The sequence below is a fragment of the Panthera leo genome, chromosome B3, assembly GCF_018350215.1.
Source record: "Panthera leo isolate Ple1 chromosome B3, P.leo_Ple1_pat1.1, whole genome shotgun sequence".
NCBI lineage: Eukaryota > Metazoa > Chordata > Mammalia > Carnivora > Felidae > Panthera > Panthera leo.
Window position 1 is genome coordinate 47,375,055 of NC_056684.1, and position 20,738 is coordinate 47,395,792.

Below are 20,738 nucleotides of genomic sequence, written 5' to 3' on the forward strand. Positions count from 1 at the left end.
ATCATCTTTGATTCTCCCTTCTCTTCTCCCTCCACTCTCCCTATGCTGAGTGTTCTTTATGAATGTCTCCTGAGGCAGCCTTTTTGTTCCATATTATTCTGGGCTTTCATGATATCCTACTTAGATTTTTTTTTGATAAGAGTCTCTCTGAATCTTCCTAAAACACTATTTTATAACGTTTCATTAGCTTATTATACACTGCCCATATAACCTTCCTAAAACAATCTTTTAAAACACATTACCCCCAGATTTAAAAACTAAACAGTTCCAGTGCCCCACTGCCAAGAGAATAAATCCCAAATTCTTCAACCTGAAAGGGAGTATTTACTCATCAGTTCTACAAATGTTTACTGTCAATTGTGCAGGGTTTTGTCCCTCCTATGCTCAAAGCCTTTGAAAATCCAGTTATAACTGCCCCTTCCCTCCAACCCTAGGAGTCAAAACACTCACTAATTTCTTACTATGACATACACACTCATGGTCTAGGGAGGATTCTAGGCACTGGTGATACAGAGACGCACAAGACACAGAAACCCTGCCTTCAAAGACTTGTCATTCAGTGTCTTACCTTTCAAACTCTCAACTGTAACCATGAGGCAGATTCACTGTACACTGAATCATTCATGACCATTTCACTGCTCTTATTACTCCTCTTGGCACTTCTACCTCCTGTACATTTAATTAAGTCTTATTGGTTTAATGCTCACTTTAAATTCCACCTCTGCTATACAGCTTGCCCAGCCTCACTAATTCTTACTCAGTCCCGTTCAATACTAGTATAGAACTTAAAAATCTATGTCACACAGCACACAAGTTCTTAACTGTTCTTAAGTAAATACCATTCAACAAGGGGTCTCAAATTAATCTGAGTGAAGACCATATTCAGCTCTTATTCTAGATCATCTAAAGTCCTGAATACGTAGAACAAAGTCACTTAAAAAAAAAGCTCTTACGTAAAAATAACACTGCTAATTACTGTAAGGGCAGGTTTATTAATAGCAGGTATAGCTTTTTACTTATCTACTTGTACTAATTCCCTCCACTCTCACTGGTGAACAGCATGTTTGCAAGGGAGCCTTCATAAAGGACATGACTAATGACCAAAACACAAAAGTAACCACATTAAGAAGACACTCAGCTGAGACCTCTGACATTAGCACAGTACTCTAATGGAATGAACTAAAACTTTCCTGTTCACAATCGTGCATAGTGTAGCACCACGTAAGCAAAACTTAGTGCCATGTACAGATTTCTAAATCTTGAACTCTCATGATTAGGGTCTAATTCATAAAAAATTAATTGAACTTAAGTCATTTAAGGGGCGCCTGGGTGGCTCAGTTGGTTAAGCATCTGACTTCAGCTGATTTTGCGGTTCATGAGTTCAAGCCTCCTGACAGGCTCTATACTGATGGCTGAGAGCCTGGAGCCTGCTTCAGATTCTGTGTTTCCCTCTCTCTCTGCATCTACCCACTCATGCTCTCTCAAAAATGAATTAATGTTAAAAAAAATTTTTGTTTTGAATATCTATGGCTCACTTGGTTGAGCATCTGACTCTTGGTTTCAGCTTGGGTCATGATCCTAGGGTCGCAGGATTGAGCCCTACTTTGGCCTCTGCACTGAGAGTGGAGCCTGCTTAATTTAAGATTCTCTCTCTCTCTCTGCCCTTCTCCCTTGTGTGTGCTCTCACTCTCTAAAATTAAAAATTAAAAAAAGAGATGTACAACTTATAAAGATGAATAATTAGATCAAAAATTTACCACAGCATCCACCTTTAGAGCTGTTAAAACTAGATGGGGGTGGGAGATGGGAAACTAGCTAGAAAAGTTGGCCACTGCCTATGTAAATAAATCATACCATTCTTGAAACCTCTACCTTAGAGTACTTTTAATTTAAAAATATAGGAGTGTTTATCAAAATTATTTATCAGCAATTAAAAATATACACTAAAAGTGACTTTCATTAAACAACGGAATATAATCTTGACATAAAAATAAAATCTGTACACCAATCTTACATATTGTCTGTGGGCATGTAAAATGTTACAGTTTAGAAAATTGGCAGTTTCTTTTTAAAAGATAAAAACATATATACCCTGTGATACAACAATCTATCCTCAGGTACTTGCCCAAAATAAAGTGAGAAAAAGCAGTCACAAAGAAACCTTTACAGTAATATTGAGGGCAGTATTCATAATAGCTAAAACTGGAAACAATCCAGATGACCATCAATTTAAAACAAGAATAAAAGATGTGTAGTTTGCTCATTCAAAGCAATACTGTTCAGGAACACAAAGAAATGGACTAGTGGTACATACAACAACATGCATAAATCTCAGTAACTTTATGCTTAGTAAAAGAAATCAAATACAAAAGATTCCATTCATATGTTGATCTAAAACGGAACAAACAATATCACAGTGCTAAAATAAAGACAGTGGTTGGTTGCTTCTCAAGTAGTTGACTAAGAAGTAGTACAAGGGGGGGAAAAAGTAGTAGTACAAGGGATATGTACGGGGTGAAAAATAAACTTTTAAAGAACAAAATGTTTTAGTGACCATTTTCCTAAGGTATTCAATTGAAAATAACAATTATAAACTACGGACAAAAATTTTTAAAGCAACTATTTAAACTTTTTTACATTTATTTGAGAGAGCACAAACAGGGAAGGGGCAGAGAGAGAATCCGAGCAGGCCCCGCACTGGCAGGGCAAAACCTGATGCAGGGCTGGAACTCATGAACTATGAGATCATGTCCTATACCTAAGCCTAAGAGTTGGACGCTTTACCTACGGAGCCTCCCAGGTACCCCTAAAAACAACTATTTGAAGGCAAGAAGAGTGAGCAAAAGTAGACAGAAATTAGAGAGGATCTGATTAGTGGGGGAAAACAACAACAACAAACACATTCACTGAGTAAGATCCAAATCTATGTGGCTGGTCCAATGAAGACACTCCAGTCAGCATGGCATGTGGTGTGATTGAATAGTAAGCAGAAAGCTACTATCTTCTTAGCTTAGGAAGCCAGAAAACAGAATTTGGGAATGTCAGTGTGGCTAGAAAGTAAGGAGGGGAAACACAGAAAGGATAAAGCTGCTGTTGGGCAAGTTCCAAAAATTTATATTTAAACTCTCCTCAAATCCTTGGCTGAACTCTAAATGAAATAAACATAGGGGACAATACAAAAAACCCGACTGAAAGCAACATCTAGAAGGCTAAAATAACTGAGCATAGATTTCAGCTGCTGGTACCACAGAGGAAACTAATTAGGGATGCTTGGTAAATAATTTGGGCTTTCTACAAACCTGCTTTAACAAAGCATAAAACCAAGCCTCAAGATAATTGACCAATAATGTAACTACTTACCAGAGCAAAAACAAACCTCTGCAGAAGAGAAACTAAAACCTCTATGATACATCTTGTACATTTTCTAATATAAAATAAAAAACTTAACAGAGGCAGAGAGAAATAAAAATATGACCTATAGCCTAGAAAGAACACTACATACACACATACCTCAAGATGACACAGATGCTAGAATAAGCAGCAAAGGATTTTAAAGCAGCTATTATGTATTCAAAGACTTTAAGAAAAAGATGGTCAAAATGAATAATCAGATGGACACTCAGCAGAAAAAATGGAAGTGTATTTGAAAATGGAAATTCTAAAATTTTAAAATATATTATCTGAATAAAAAAATTCACTGAATAAGCTAAACAATGGACTGGAGCCAGAAGAAGAAATTGTAAATGAAAATGAACAGAAATCAATAAAGAATTATTCAATATGAAGTAGAAAAAAGAAAATAGAGCCTTAGCTACCTGTTAAACAATGTTAAATGGCCTAAAATGAATGTAATCAGAATATGAGAAGTAAATAAGTGAGAAAATGGCGTAGAATATACATCTGGGGGAAAAATTGCAAAATTTCCCCAAATCAGTGAAAAATATCACTGACTGCATGCAGATCCAATAACCTTAGCAATCTCTAAGGAGGAAAAATACAAAGCAAATGTCACCAATACCATAAAAATGCTGAATACAAACACAAAGAAAGAAATCTTGAATTCAACCAGAGGGAAGAAAGAGAAATTACATAAGGGGAAAATCATATAAATAAAAGCTTGCCACTCATCAGAAACAATGGAGGCCAGAGCCAATAAAATGACATTATTATAATTCTAAGAAGAAAAGAAGTCATCTGAGAATAATTGCACAGAGATCTGAAATAAAAGAAATACTAACTAAAGTTTTATGCTGAAGAAAAATGATATCAGATAAAACTTGGATCCACAAGAAAGGACAGAAATGGCAATTACATAAGGATAAACGGCTATTTTTCCTCAATTCTCTCTGTAGTGCATATGATTGTTAAAGTAGAAACTATTAAGTTGTTTTGAAAGCTTTAAACATTTTTATAACAAAGAATAAAAAAGGGTAAATGAACTAATTCTTTTCAAGATTCTCAATTTTACATTGATATAAATATAAAGTACATGTAAACTGTGATGAGTGTATACTTTAATCCCTAGAGCAACCCTTAAAACAATTCGAAGCAATACAGCGAAAAAGTCATTCAAGAAATTAAAATGGAACACAAAACACAGCTGATTAATCAAAAAGAAGTCAGAAGGGAAAGAAGAACCAAGGCACAAAAAAATTAAATAACAACATGATAAAACAAAATATAACATATGAATAAGTTCCAAGTGCTGGAGAGATCACAGAGCAACTAGAACTCTCACACATTATTGCTGGGAGTATAAAATAGTGAAATCACTTTGAAAAACTCTTTAGCAATTTTTTATAAAGTTAAACATTTCTATATTATAACTGAGAGATTCTACCCTTCATACTTACCCAGGAGAAATAAAAATGTTTATGTTCACAAACTAAATTACACAAGACTGTTCATAGCAGCCTCATTCATAATAGCCAAACACTTAAAACCGTCCTAATGTTTGCAGACACCTAAACGGATAAATATATGACAGTTTATTAATGCAATAGAACACTGCTATTCAGCAGTAAGAACGAACTACTATACCCAACGTGGATGAATCTTTTAAGCAAAAGAGCCAGACACAAAAGAGAACATACTATTATGATTCCATTTACATAATGTTCTACAACTGGCAATACTAACCTAAGGTGATCAGACAAGAATGATGGTTGTTTAGGTAGATAAGGGGTTGTTTGGAAGGGGCCAAGAACTTAACCACTTAACATGAGGTGTTGCACATAAAGTTTCCCAGGTAACAGACTCTTAGATGGATATTTGTGTTCATGAAGTTCACTGGGAAGTGCTCTCATGTTCAACATCTACGATGAGTTGAAGGAAGCATAAATGAGTACAGGAAGAAATTGAATTGTGATACAACATCAAAAAATGTCTTAGCTCAACACATGGGGAGTTCTTTAACTTGAACAGGCCCTAGGAACTATTCCAACTGCAGCAAGTGGACCAAGATCTTTATACCTCTCCTCCTACCCTACCATTGCACTGAGCAGCCATTGGATATACACTACCCCCAAAGACTGGTATGACAAGGTCAAGATGGCCCCCTTCAGGAGAAGGCAACTCTTAAAAAAGGGACTCTGGTGAGAGTTGTCCAGCAACATTCCAGCAACTTGAAAAATAAATGTTCAATCCTGGAAGCACTCCACTGCATTCACAACATGGCATGAGAGAAATGTTTTATATCTTGATTGAAGTATTGATTATATAGGTGTGTATACATTTATCAAGTTCACTGAAATGTATATTTAAGATCCATTTATTTCACTGTATGTAAATTCTATCCCCCCTCCTCCCACTATGTGCTTTAAAAAATGTTATACTCCTATTCTGAACCCCCTCTCTCCCCAAAACACCCCAGACTTAAATACTAACAAAGTACAACTTGGAATGAAGAGAGACAGAAGATTTAATTTTAAAAACAAGGAATAGTATGAGTCAAGCTACAGCATTTGAAACAGTAGTGGGTACCCGTAGCGATTGACCCCCCCCCCCCCGCCCCCATACTAGAGGCCAGGAAAGAAAAAGATGTTATTTGAAGTTCAAATAGAAGTCCACACTCATGTGGCAAGGATGATATACTGATGTGCTATAAAGTAGCAGTTAAGTCTTTGTTGAAGCAATGGAAGGCAAACATCTGGACACTTTTTTCATTAAAAAAAAAAGTACAAACCCAAGCCCTATCTTTCCGTTACCTTTCAAATATTATTGATTCCCACAATGAATATCTCTTTTTCCCCAATTTTGGGACTGGCAATATGAAATAAAATAATTGATCATTACCAATGTAAACATTATCATGCTATCATATATTTAAAATTACGCTCCGAAGAACTATACAAAGAGCCTAAAAGAACATTGTTCAGATGGTTAATTCTTTCAGAGGTTTCTGAAGAATTAATGCATGAAGGCTATTTACATGTGAAAAGTGAAATATTATTTTAAATCAATATCAGATTAAAAGTGAATTTTATCGCCTTATGAGTACATATGGTTCTGTGCACATTTAACTATAAATTTGTAGGTTTCCAGAGGATAAAGGATACACAAATAAGTAAAATAAATAGTAGCAAATTATGTTCACTAACAATGTTAAGTTAGTACAAACCAAAATGATGTACTAAAACCTACATAAATGACAGCAAATGCAAGCCTTTTACAAAACAGTAAAGAAGATTTGGTCTTTCGCCATGGTTACAACTTCACTGAAAGAATACGAATGGTGGCCTTAAGTTGGTAAATCCATCCAATTACATTCAGGAAGTAAACTAAAATTAAAAGATGAGACAGTAAATACATAGTTACTTCTGAAAATTTAATGCAAGTCAAAGGTAGAAAAATTGATGTTTAAAACCATGTGTTTTGGGGTGCCTGGGTGTCTCAGTTAGTTAAGCAACAGATTTTTGCTTTCAGCTCAGGTCTTGATCTCAGGGTTGTGAGTTCAAGCCCCACACTGGGCTCTGCGCTGGGCTTGAAGGCTACTTAAAAAACGTGTGTGGGGGCGCCTGGGTGGCTCAGTCAGTTGAGCGTCCGACTTCGGCTCAGGTCATGATCTCGCGGTCTGTTGAGTTCGAGCCCCGCGTCGGGCTCTGTGCTGACAGCTCAGAGCCTGGAGCCTGCTTCGGATTCTGTGTCTCCCTCTCTCTCTGCCCCTCCCCTGCTCATGCTCTGTCTCTCTCTGTCTCAAAAATAAATTAAAAAAACGTTAAAAAAAAAATTAAAAACAAAAACAAAAACAAAAAACGTGTGTGTGTGTGTGTGTGTGTGTGTGTGTGTGGGCGCGTGCAACCAGTATTCAAGAGGAAGGTTTTTTTCAGCTAAGGATAAAGTTTTGTTTATAAAATTTTCAGAAATATTTGTTTGCCTTCACGATCCACAAAGCACAGCAGGGAGGGAAATGAAGAATACTTTAGTAATGCTTTTGTGCTACTGCAGCAAGATACTACTTCTCATTCCTAAAAGATGACCTTCAATTTCTGCTCAAGGCAATGTTCTCCATAACCCAGTCAACTTGTGGTCACTTACCTCCATTACAATTTATTATATTAAGTATCTCCATTAAATTATTCAATTTATTATTTTAAAACAGTTTTAAGTATATGACATCATTATCTTGTTCAGTCTTTTTGAAAATAAGATGATAATCAAGATATAAATAGAAATGAGACTAACCTAATGCAACTGTTTATAGACCTACTTCTTTGGTAACCTTGATATACAGATGGAGGTCTAGAATTTCACAATTTTATTTTATAAACATCTATGATAAAATAAACTGTACTGCTGAGTATCATTTAAAATATTTTTAAAGTATCATTTAAAATACCTTTAAGTCTTTGAAATCCTATGGAAAAAGTGGTCAACAGTAAAATGCTGGTAAAATATTTTTAGTTGGCAATATTTCCTAAAGCAGGAACCCCATTCATTCTGACTTTGTTCTGAGTGAGTTTGGGTGAGTTAGCCATCATTTTCCCAGTAAAACCCCTAAAACCTTCAACCCAAAGAATCTGTAAAGATGAAATGCACAATTTAAATATATTTTTGCCCAAGAGCAAGGAACTAGACTTGGATTCTTGACCTCCTCAATTATTCATAACAAGAGAGAATAGATGGATACATATGACCTTATAAATTGTTCAGAGGTACTTTAGCAGAGAAGAGGAATGAAAAAAATCACTATACTTTGATTTCACAGTAATTAAAAACCAATCTGTGTTTTCTATCAACTCATCAAACGAACACACTCAATTCTAAGTGGTGTTATCTATCCCCCCCTTGTCAGTCTCTAAGTGGAAAGACTTGAACTGTATTGATTTACCCAATTCTATATCCATACACAATATCAAATATCTTCGTTGTTTGGTATTCCTCCCACCTCTTTTTAATATATGAACCCGTGGTCTAGTTTCTTCCTCTGACTTTTTTTAAAACATCATTCCTCTTTGATCAGGTTGGCTTTCAATTCTCCTGCTGTCCCAGAAAAGCCTCTCAATATCTCCCTTGGATTGATGGGTGTGTATACGTTTATCAAGCTCAGTGAACTGTACATTTAAGGGAAAGATATTTATTGAGAATGTGAAGAAAATCTGACATATTATAACATTTAATGTATTTATTCCAGAAGTTTAGGAGTGGATCTAGCTGACTTCCCCTCAATTTCTCTCATCAGTCTGTCTTTTCAACTCAACAAAGCAGACACAATACATAAACTGTAACTATCAAAGCCATACCAGGAAAATTTGCTTTACAGTCTAGCTGGATCCAAGTACAATCCCTGACTTTTCCATTTACTAGGCATATGACGACTCTGTTAAGACTGTTTCTTCCAAGGGGCAGCTGGGTGGCTCAGTGGGTTAAGCATCTGACTCTTGATTTTGGCTCAGGTCATGATCTCAGAGTTTGTGGGTTTGAGCCCTGCATCAGGCTCTGCACCAACATTGCGAAACCTGCTTGGGATTCTCTGTCTCCTTCTTTCTCTGCCCCCCCTCTGCTTGTGTTCTCTCTGTCACAAAAAATAAATAAACATTAAAAAAAAGACGCTCTTCCTCAAAAAAATGGAGGTTGATAACAGTACATAACTTACAGCCTAAGTGAAAATGAAATGAGATGATACTTGCAAGGCACTTAGTGCAGTATCTGTCACATAGTAAATGCCCAATAAATGTAAGCTGTTTGAAACTTCAGAAAAGGCCTTTTCATTCTCATTGTCAGACAACTCATCTAACAATCTTGCCATTGAGTAAAATTGGGGAAGGCAGGTATCTGATGCTTAATGAAGTGACTGAATCTAAGTTGGATTTCCCATTTGTGGTACTGCTTCTTCCTCTCTGACTGGAATACTGATAACCTGCTGAAGCAATTATTTTCTGTGTTTAGAAATCCTCAGTAGGAATGACTAATTACTTACAGTAAATCATGTCATCTTTAAAAACCTAACCATAAAGTACATCTGGGTTATACTGCAAAGATAATCAGACTGCAAAAACATTTAAGTTCATGCCAAATCAATGTTGGTTTCCCCACTTTTATGAGAATACAAACCTAGAAAATAAAAAGGAAATAGTATCTTCATACTATGGGGGTGAAAAATACGATTTGAGGTAGTAGGCCAAGCATAGTTCAAGATGTATGACTTGAACGGAACATCTTTTTCTTTGCTTGAGTTTTCTCATTTGTGAAAATCCAGTAACACTGGCTCTGCCTACTTAAATGAGACAGCATACAAAAATGCCTGGAAATCTTGCATGTAGTAGTTCCTAAGTTTACAATTAACTATCCTCACAAAACCCTTTCCCTGCAAAGTTTCAGTGGGTTGTTTAAAAAGATTAAGGTAACACATGACAGCAAATATTATCATTATGTCATTAATTATATCTGTTTCCCAATTTCCCAATTTCTATTCAAGAAGCATTTACCAAGTAACTACTCTGAGTGAGGAATCATACTTGGTCATTCACTTCCTCATCATGTTTCTTTCACTTGGCATTTTATATCGTATGTGTAATAGGCATCAGCACCACAAATGATCAAGTTAAAGTCAATAAACAGATGAAGTTACCCCCCTTACATACTTCTTTACATTCTATATCCACAGGCCTCAAGACATGTATTTGTATTGAAAACATAATAAATCTATGAACCTTTAAAAATACTGCATTATTTCCAAGCAGAAGATGTGGCCTTAAAAATAGTTCTGTAAAAGAAACTAACCTGAAAATCACATGTGAATTAAAGTCAGAATGAAAGCTTTAATTCTAACACAGTAAAGTTAGAGGCATTTAATTCTGGCCAGAAAAAAATGTATAAAAGCAAGACTGATAAAAATATTAGAATAGTTAGAAAAGAAGAAATATTAGTAAGGTGAATCAGTCACAAAGCTGGAACTCTATCTGAGCATGATGATTCATTCAACAAGAATATATGCCCTGGAAGAGTTTCTCTAATGAACAAGAAGTTCATTGGAATAAAAATATAGTTGACCCTTGAATGGCATGGGGAGGGTGGGAGGGAATAGGGGCACCAACTACCTACATGGTCAAAAATCCGTGTATAACTTTTGATTCCCTAAGAACTTAACAGCTTTACTGTTAACAGAGGTAGACTTGCTGATAACACAGTGGATTAACACATTTTTATATGTATTATATTTTATTCTTATAATAAAGTAAGCTAGAGAAAAGAATATTTTATTGAGAAAATCATGAGATTAAGTATTGTACTATATTGACTGAAAGAGATCCACATATAAGTGGACTCAAACAACTGAAACCTGTGTTGTTCAAGGGTCAACTGTAACTAAATTACAGTGTAAGAAGTGTTAAACCACACTTAAAAAAAAATCCGCAGGTAAATTCTTAACAAATTTAAAACCCAGTAGTCATATGGCTCATTATAGCACAGACTTATTATAATGTGTTCTGACTTATATTTCCAAGATGATATACATGCAATAATTCAATTACTATTTCCCACTTACTCCTCTTAGTTTAAGGATTTCAACACCTATCATCTCTGCTTTTTCACTTTTCTCATTTTATTTAAAAGCTTTTTCTTTGTTTCCAATTTGAAAGTATCCAATTTGAATATACAAAATCATTCTACTTTATTTTCCTTTTATCAGTTAAGCTTCTTTTAATAAAAATTTTCTTTCCATCATAGTTTAAAGTAAAAAAATCAAGCTACAAACTGCATATTCATCATGGTAACTGTAATGCCTCAGGGGGAAAAACTGGAAGAAATACAAAAAGTGTTTAATAGCTTCATGTGAAAAGTTGGATTCTTATTGTTTTCCTTTTTATCATTTTTCAACTTTTCTAAAAGGAGTTTATATTATTTGAAAATTTTAAAATAATTTTATAGAATTTAAAAATAAGGGTTTTTTTTTTTTGAAAAAATGTAAGCTAAACTAAAAGCAATCGCTGAGCAAATAAATACAGAACTACTTCCAGTTTAACATACATTTAAATATTCTCTCTCAATTACATATAACTCAAATACAATTACAAAAAAACTTCAAGAAATTCAGTATCTTTTACTTCACTGACATTTCAGTGACTTAAATATTCCTCTTTTTAAAAATTTTAAATTTAAATTTAAAAAAATATTTTGTTTATCATTTTTGAGAGAGACTGTGCACAAGGGAGGGGTGGAGAGAAGGGGAGAAGCAGAGAAGGGGGAAGGGACAGAGAGGGAGACAGAGGATCCGAGGCAGGCTCTCTACTGTCAGCACAGTGCCTGATGGAACCATGGAATCAGGAACTCAGGAACCATGGAATCATGACCTGACCTAAAGTCAGATGCTTAACTGACTGAGCCACCCAGATACCTCTTAAATATTCTCTTAAATGAATTAAGAACACCAAATTTCTCCAAAGAACACATACAGATAGCCAAATATGTTTATTTATTTTTTGTGACAGAGAGAACACAAGCAGAGGAGGGGCAGAGAGAGAAGGATACAGATATGAAATTCTTAACATCATTAATCATCAAAGGAATGCAAATCAAAACCACAATTAGGTATCACCTCACAACTGTTAGGATGGCCATTACAGAAAACAAACAAAAAACAATAAACAAAAAAAGTATAGGTGAGGATCTGGAGAAATTGGAACCTTGTACACTGTAGGTGGGAATGTAAAATGGTGCAGCCACTGTGGAAAACAGTATGGAGGTTCCTCAAAAAAATTAAAAATAGAACTACCATATGATCTAGCAATACCACTTCAAGTTATTTATCCAAAAGAACTAGAGACAGGATTTTGAAGAGATATTTGCACTTACTCTCATGTTCACTTCAGCATTATTCACAATAGCTAAGAGATAACAAATATCCATCAGTGGATGAACAGATAAAGAAAATGCAGTATATTCATCCAATGGAATATTATTCAGCCTTAAAAAACAAAGGTCTTTTCTTAGGTTACAACATAGATGAACCTTATGCTAAGTGAAATAAGTGACTCACAGAAAAGACAAATACTGCATGAATCCATTTATATGAGATATAAAGTAACCAAATTCACAAATACAGGAAGTAGAATGATGGTTGCCAATGGCCAGGGGAAGGAATGGGGTGTTGTTTAATGGGTACAGAGTTTCAGTCATGCATGATGAAAAAGTTCTAGAGATCTGCTATGCAACAACGAGCATACAGTTAACAGTACTGTACAGTACACTTGAAAGTTTGCTAAGAGAGTATATCTAATGTTAACTATGGGTGGTTTTTTTTTTTACCACAATTAAAAGAAAAAAGAACACCTAGTAACTTGTAAGGAAAAATATTCATATGTAAATAACCCCATCCTATGGGGGGCGAAATCACTGTTTTCTGAACATAAAGAAAAGTGATAACCATTTCTTAGATCTTTTTATTTCTGTAAGAATGATCTGTTTTCATTCCTTAATTTTATCTTTGAAGAGATCTTCCTACTTGTGTTTCCCTTTCTCCACGGCCACCTGATGAGCTACAACTGAGTCAGACTTGTAACCAGCTAGGGATTCATTTTTTTTTATTTTATCCCTTGCCATAAAATAAGGTAAAAGGCATTTTTGTAATTACATCAAGTAAATGCCACACAGGCAAGGGTTGGAAAATGGCAATTAAAGTTACAATATAAAATACACTGCAAACATAGCAGATCCTATGGGCCCCAATCCAAGACTTACAACAAAATGTATTCAGTAAACTTTTGATGTAATAGCCATGTCTTCTTCTTGTGTCACCCAAAATAACTTTAATGAATATGAAGAAAGACAGTACGCTAGTAATGGGATTAAGTAAAACAATAAATGGATTTTAACAAAAGTGAAAGGCAGCATTCTTCATACAAACTAAATGGCTACTATAAATTTCGAAAGACCATTTTCTTTAAAAATTACCCCCAAAAACACCCTCAATTACTTTTGCTTATGTATAAGTGATGTCTTTTGTATTTAACTCCAACAGTTGCCAAAATAAGCCCATTTACATGTGATGCCTGTCAACTAGCAAATTTACATTTGGATTTTGTTGGCTTTGGACCCTGCATTCTGTTCTCTTCTTTGTGCCATTGTTGTTTTTAGGTTTGGCAGTACCTCTAGATCTTTGTTTAACTTAGTTCCTTTGTCTAACTTCTGCAGTATATACACATTATAAAATTAGCATGAAACAACATTTCAGTTTCCATCACCACAATTAATTCCTACCATGGCAGAAGTCTTGCAAATTATGCTTATGTGAACCCAAAAAGAAAACACACACACACACACACACACACACACACACACATACACAGAAACACAGCACCTGATTTCCCCACCTAAAGATGTAAAAGCAAATAAGAGAAAGAACTATTTGGTTCAATGGTACACACAGAAGATTCATCATGAAGATCACATACAATTTTAATGTATTAAAAGTTAAGTAATCAGAGATGACCCCAACAGTCAGAGCTAAATTTGTTTGGCTGCCAAAAAGCCCATCTTTCTCTTCACCTTTGTTTTCTTCCAATGTATTTTTAGCTCTGTCTAATACAAAAGTACTTTATGTCAGGTAGAGTCTCCTGCCTCAAATTCATCATGTAACTGTGAAAATGATAGCTTAATTTGTTACAGTTAATACTTGAAAGACTCAGGATAGATTCACCTAAATGGATCATGCAGTGGATCAATAATTTAAATACCACTTACAAAACACTGTGAATTTGATCTTCAGTACTTTATGGTGAAACTTGAAAATTTGTATGGATATCCTACCTACACATAAGCAGAGAACTTGACTATAATAACTTTTATAATACACATTTATATTATCATGAATATACTTAGTTTCCTTCATATTCATATTATGAGTAAGTTAATTATCCTAAATGCAATTTTTCATCCTAATCAAGGCAGGAATTTCATTAGGAAAATTCAAAAGACTTTTCCCAGCTATGAACTATGTTCTTGTACTTACATCTGATTGTGAGATATTCTCGATGTTCTGAGAACTCACAGCCCTTCAAAAATAAATCAATCATTGGGCTAAGACTTTATATGAAAGGGCTTTTATCCCCCACTGAATACAAACCTAAAAACAGCTGTTCTTTCATTTGAAGGTTGAGCTCTTATTCATATCACTTCTGGAGGGGAGAAAAGCCAGTAAAGCTATTTTTCAGAAAGTCAAACTCAGTTCCTATGGAACTCCTTTCCATCTGTTCCCTGACATTTCAGTCAGGTTATGCACTTGCCAAAGAGCTCTCTTTGAATACTGAATCCACTGGTAAAGACAAATGGGGGAAGAATCAATTTGTTACTAAATATCATTAATTTAAAATATGAAAAGCTATCATGCATTATGTCAAAATAGGCTCTACAATCAAATATACAGTCCGTGTTATAAACAAAATGAGGAATGTAGAGTGAACAAGAAATTAATGGTTCAGAATTTTTTGCTACTTACTTGCACTAAAAATTTATTCTATGAAGGACAGATAATAAATAAGAACTGATACAATCACATTTTCATGGAGAAAAGAGTGCATCTTATAAGAAAATAAGGCTCCTGAAAGGAGCCTGGGAATCATAGTGCAAGGAACTTTTAAAAAAGTATTTTAATAATAAAAGTTTCATTCAGGGAATAAAGTGAGAAGAGATACTCACGCATTTCATGTTTCCATATTTATTGGAGAAGTTGATCAAGAAAGATACAATTTTTAAAGCAGAAGTTAAAGATACTAGATCAAAAAGTAATAAAGATAATTGATACAAAGAAATAACTAAGTCTGAATGACAACTAACCATGACTTCACAATCTCAAAGAACTGTGACTACTTAGTGATCAGTAACTACTGTGTCAGAAGGAAGGCAGATTAATAACTCTACTTGTCCTTAAGAAGGTGCAAAAGAAAGCCTGAAACTGTACAGATTAATTGGTTCATGATTCTTATAAAGCTGATCTGGAACAAAGAAAGTCCACTGATTCAATAATCAAGCATAATCCACAGACAGCCAGGGAACAAAGTTTATTGAGGTGGGGATGGGGAAGGACAGGAAGGAGAAAGACACAAGACCAATCTCTCTTAGATTTCCTCCTGAGGGGTAAATATAATGTCAAAAGTAACTCTTGGGCTTAATTTATTTATTCTTTATTCTTTTCTTTCCCCCAGCATGATAAGTGTACTCTTTAATCCCCATTCCCTATTTCCCCCTTCCCTCCACCCACCTCCTTTTTGGTAACTACCAGTTTATTCTCTGTGGTTAAGAGTCTATTTCTTGGTTTCTCGCTCTCTCTCTTGCACACAATTTTCCTTTGTTCATTCGGTTTGTTTCTTAAATTCCACATATGAGTGAGATCATATAGTATTTGTCTTTCTCTGACTGACTTCACTTAGCATTATACTCTCTAGCTCCAAGCATATTGTTTCAAATAGCAAGAATTCATTCTTTTTCATGGCTGAGTAATATTCCATTGTGTGTGTATATATGTATGTATACAAATGCATGTATGCGCGCGCGCGCGCGCACACACACACACACTACATCTTTATCCATTTATCTGTCAGTGGCCCCTTGGAATGCTTCCACTGTTTGAGTACTGTAAATAATGCTGCAATATTTTTCTTTTTGAAGACTTTAAAAATATTCTATGATATGGACTGTTCAAAGCAACAGTAAAAACAAAAGCCTAAGTTATGATTGTATAAAGGATATTTCTTGTCCTGCTTAAAGGGCTGACAGACAACAAAACCAAGGAGAGTAAAAACATTTGCTGAAATAGATGGAGAAGTATAAATGGATTCTGCACTGATCAGAAAAGATGCATAATCTGGACAGGGAAACCAACTTTAATGGCTAGGTGTACAAAAAACAGTGCAGTAACTCTGGCTAACAAAATGCTAAGGTGACTGCTTGAATATTTCATAGAGCCTCCTAAATGAGGTAAAGTAACACATGAGTTTCAATATGGGCAAATATGTAAGAAAAAAAAACCTCAAAGTCTATTTACATGGTATTAGTCATTAGTGAACTCTCCATGAAATCATCAATTACCCAGAGAGGTGAACATGAATAGGTCCACTCAACCCTAACATACTAGAAGACAGTCTACAATGTACTTTGAGACATCTTAATTAAAATAAAAAGGACTAAAAAATTTTAGATAAATTTTTGTGAATTAAAGATCCAGAACAAACATAAAATCATCATAAAATCAAGTAGTCTGGCCTAAACACTGAAGCTGGTTATACGTGTGTCAGGAGCATAGGAGGGTGAGGGTAGGCAATCATTTAACAATTAAGAGCTAGGCAAGGTACTTCACCACAGAAATCATAGAATATGGAGTTCATTTTCCTCTTTCCTTGTTTACACATTGGAAAACACACACACACACACACACACACACACACACACCACGCCAGAAAGGCTAAATCACTTACTCAGTGTCCTAACTCTCAATCTACTGTAGAATACAAGACATACGCACACTTGCATGTATCCAAGGAGCCACTGTACTTTAATACAATTCTAGGTTTTACCTCCTGGTCTTCAATATACTGAACGACTAGCTAAAGAAAACTATGAATCTTCCTAATCTTCCTTTCCCTTGCTCCTAAAGTAGCAGTTTCCAATGAAAGGTAACAAAATTACTTCTTTAAAAGAATGAAAATATTTTAGATAAACTCCATGGTGTGTCTTTTTTATTTCCATACAAGTTATATTTTAATTATCCTTTCCTAATTAAGGGACGGACATGCTTTGGCAAGAAGGCAGACATGAAAGTAGATTTTTATGTAGGTGATCTAGCTCTAGAGAGCTGAAACAGTAGATCCCCCAAACTCAAACTGTGAGTAAAGCAAAATAGTACTCAAGACACTTTTCTGTTATTAACAGCTTTCCCCACACTAGTTTCCTAATCAGACATTGTGAGTTAATAGCTATTAACCCCTTCCCAATAAAATTAAAATGTAAATTTTTCATTAATTTTGGTTTTGCTTGAATACATAATGTAATATTAATTCATTTTAAAGACTATACCATTTTGTAATAGACATTCCTTTCCCCTAAAAATCTACCAATGTGTTTTAAACATGGCTTATTACAGGGGTGTGTGGCTGGTTCAGTTGCTAGAGCATGTGACTGTTGATTTCATGGTCATGAGTTTGAGCCCCACATTGGGTGTAGAGATAACTTATAAATTTATAAACATGGCTTGTATCTTATTACACTGTTGACAGTGATATACCATATGATTTGGTTCAATAACATGTGTTTAACACTATAAAGTCCTTTCTAAATAAGGAATACTGACTTTCTGCCATGTCTATTTAAATTACAGGCATATTCACATGTGTGAGAAGAGACAGCGCAAGGAAGAGATCAACTACATATTCATAAGAATGAGGGGGAAAATGGATTCAATCTTTCAGTTAATTTGTCCATTAAAAGCAAGGGTACTTCTTGCAGCATCAGAAAAACAAAGAAATAGAGAACACATGTACCTAAAATATTAAACAATCTTCCAAAGCAGTCAGAATTGCTACCAAGACCCAACATGATCATAAGACAATGACAATGTGGACTGCCTCTTTATCTGTCTCTCCTTTAATTCATTCCCACACTGGATTCTTTCACCCTTCCACTGCCCTCCCACCCACCTTACAGTCAGGTAGCCTGTACTATTCCTTAAAATCTACAGAGGAAGTCATTTTCTAAACTATTTTGTTTTTATTACTTTACATTTTATCACCTCACAGCCATCAATTTAAGAAAATGATCATGCTGTAAAGTTTTACTTCTTTGTCCATGGAGAAACAATTGACTTCTTCCCTTAATTAACTGACCTCTCCTCTTAATTAAACCACATGATCCCAACAGTCAAGTTATTTGCAGCTGCCCAAATCCTATGACTTACTCTAAGTAAAGCCTAAAAACATTCTTCCACAGACTGAAAGTGATATAGGGCTTCCTGCTTTCTTTCCTCTGCACCATTTAAAAGTCTTTCTGACACGTGACACCAAGAAGGAACACAAGCAATAAAAGAAAAAGTAGGTAAACTGGACATATAAAAATAAAAAATTGAAAAGACAACAGAATCCTATCTCTGATAAGGGACTTGTATCTAGAATATACAAAAAACTATGATAACTCAATAAAAAATTATTAAATGGGCAAATGATCTAAAAAGATAGTTCTCCAAAGAAGACAACACAGATAGCCAATAAGCCCATGAAAAGATGTTCAAAATCATTATTAGCTATTAGAGAAATGCAAATCACAGCCACTAAAATGGCTATAATCAAACAGGCAGATAATCACAATTGTTGGCCAGGATTTGGAGAAATTGGAACCTTCATACTTGGGTCAGTGATACTGTAAAATGGTGCCAGGCACTTTGGAAAATACTCTGACAGTTCCTCAAAATATTACAGATGGAATTACCATAACCCAACAATTCTACTCCCAGGTAAATGCAAGGACTAGGTAAATGTCAAATTACAAAATACAGTCAGCCTGCCATTTAAAAGAGCTCCTTTCCAACTCTTTTATTCCATTCCTATTATTTCCCTAACCCAGGTCTTTATCTACATAAAAATGCCTTCATCACCCTCAACACTGGTCTATTTAATCCATTCCATGCCATACTTAGTGAAGACCTCACAAACACTGCTTCAAAATAACTGAAGAGTCCCTCAGAGCCCCAAACTACTCAATTTGTCAGTCAAGTATTCTCACACTCTGATCTTGACCCACTTTAATAATATGCCATGAGATTCCAATTAGGAGTTTTCTAATCCTGTCAGGCCAGGATCTTCAGTGCCCCCCCCCCACCGAATATAAACAAATTAGAAAATTAAGAAAATTTTAACCCCTATCTAAGATAGGGTATCTAAGATACCTTTCAGAGTCCATCCAAAGCACTTTGGTATGTAATATGACTTGAATGCAAACACTTTTCATATTATTATTTGAGTAAAACTACTCTTTCAGGAAACACTCCATCATTTTAACAGTTTGAATTTTTTTTAACGTTTATTTATTTTTGAGACAGAGAGAGACAGGGCATGAACGGGGGAGGGGCAGAGAGAGAGGGAGACACAGAATCGGAAGCAGGCTTCAGGCTCTGAGCCATCAGCCCAGAGCCCGACGCGGGGCTCGAACTCACGGACCACGAGATCGTGACCTGAGTCGAAGTCGGACGCTTAACCGACTGAGCCACCCAGGCACCCCTCATTTTAACAGTTTGAAATCAATCTCTAATTCATTACTGTACATATATTACCTTACATAAATTACTTAGATAACAAAGATTCTGTTTCTTCATTTGGTAAGTAAGGAAAATAACTGTACCTATCTCATGAGGGAGGCTATAAGAACAAAATAAAATCATTCATGTTAAGTACACATAGAAAGCTCTCAGGAAATGTTAATTAGTATTATTATCATGCCCTAACACATGTGCAGAGGTCTGGAAACTTACATGTTGAGGGAAATATTTTATGTATAAATATGGTTTCTCCTATGGTACCCACACAATACCTAGGGTACTATGTCCCTAAAAATAGCAGAAATCACAGCAAAAGGAATTTAAAATGGCAACAGCCTTTTTCAAATAGTAACTTAGATTCTCACTGCTTTTTAAAGGCAGTATTATGAAATGAAAATAACGTTGAGCTGGCAGTCAACATCCTAGTTCTGTATTCAAGTCACAATTTTACTATCAGTATGGTTTGGGGAAAGTCATTTAAAACTCTAAGTCTTCGTCCCTTATATATAAAATAGTGATATTAGCACTACTAAAATCACTGTACTGTTGTATGAAGTGAAAAATATACCTACATGAGAAAATCCTTTATGAACCACTTACATCCCCTTATAAATCCATATATGTGTGTATATGTAGAGATATACACATATTCTTATTAAAAAATTTTCTCTACGTCGGCATAATTCATATCCATAAACAAAGATGAACATATAAGATCCATAAATGATCTTAAAACCACACTTTATCTATTTCACTGTTGCCTCTCAAACATTACAATCCCTTTCACAAGTGGAAAGTTTGAGCTGAGCTCCAAAACCTCTTCTTGCTCACCCAGAAATGGTCAACTATAGTGACAAAACATATAAAAGAACAAAAAGAAAAAAAGGCAATGAATAAGGATACGCAGTCAATCAACTTAATCATCTGCACAAGCAGGTGTGGGGGCAGAGAGAGAGGGGGACACAGAATCTGAAGCAGGCTCCAGGCTCTGAGCTGACAG

General features: G+C 35.1%; 1 protein-coding gene and 1 long non-coding RNA gene across 11 annotated transcripts in view; one reads left to right on the forward strand and one right to left on the reverse strand.

Annotated features, from left to right (window-relative positions):
* LOC122221995 overlaps positions 1–18,527 on the forward strand; it is a 33,061-nt gene extending 14,534 nt beyond the window's left edge. The window contains exon 2 of the long non-coding RNA XR_006203569.1: positions 17,810–18,527. This is a non-coding gene — a long non-coding RNA (uncharacterized LOC122221995). The remainder of the gene's footprint in view (positions 1–17,809) is intronic.
* Positions 1–20,738, reverse strand: part of TCF12 (transcription factor 12) — a 376,270-nt gene that overhangs the window by 232,157 nt on the left and 123,375 nt on the right. The gene's annotated exons all lie outside the window — the stretch shown is intronic.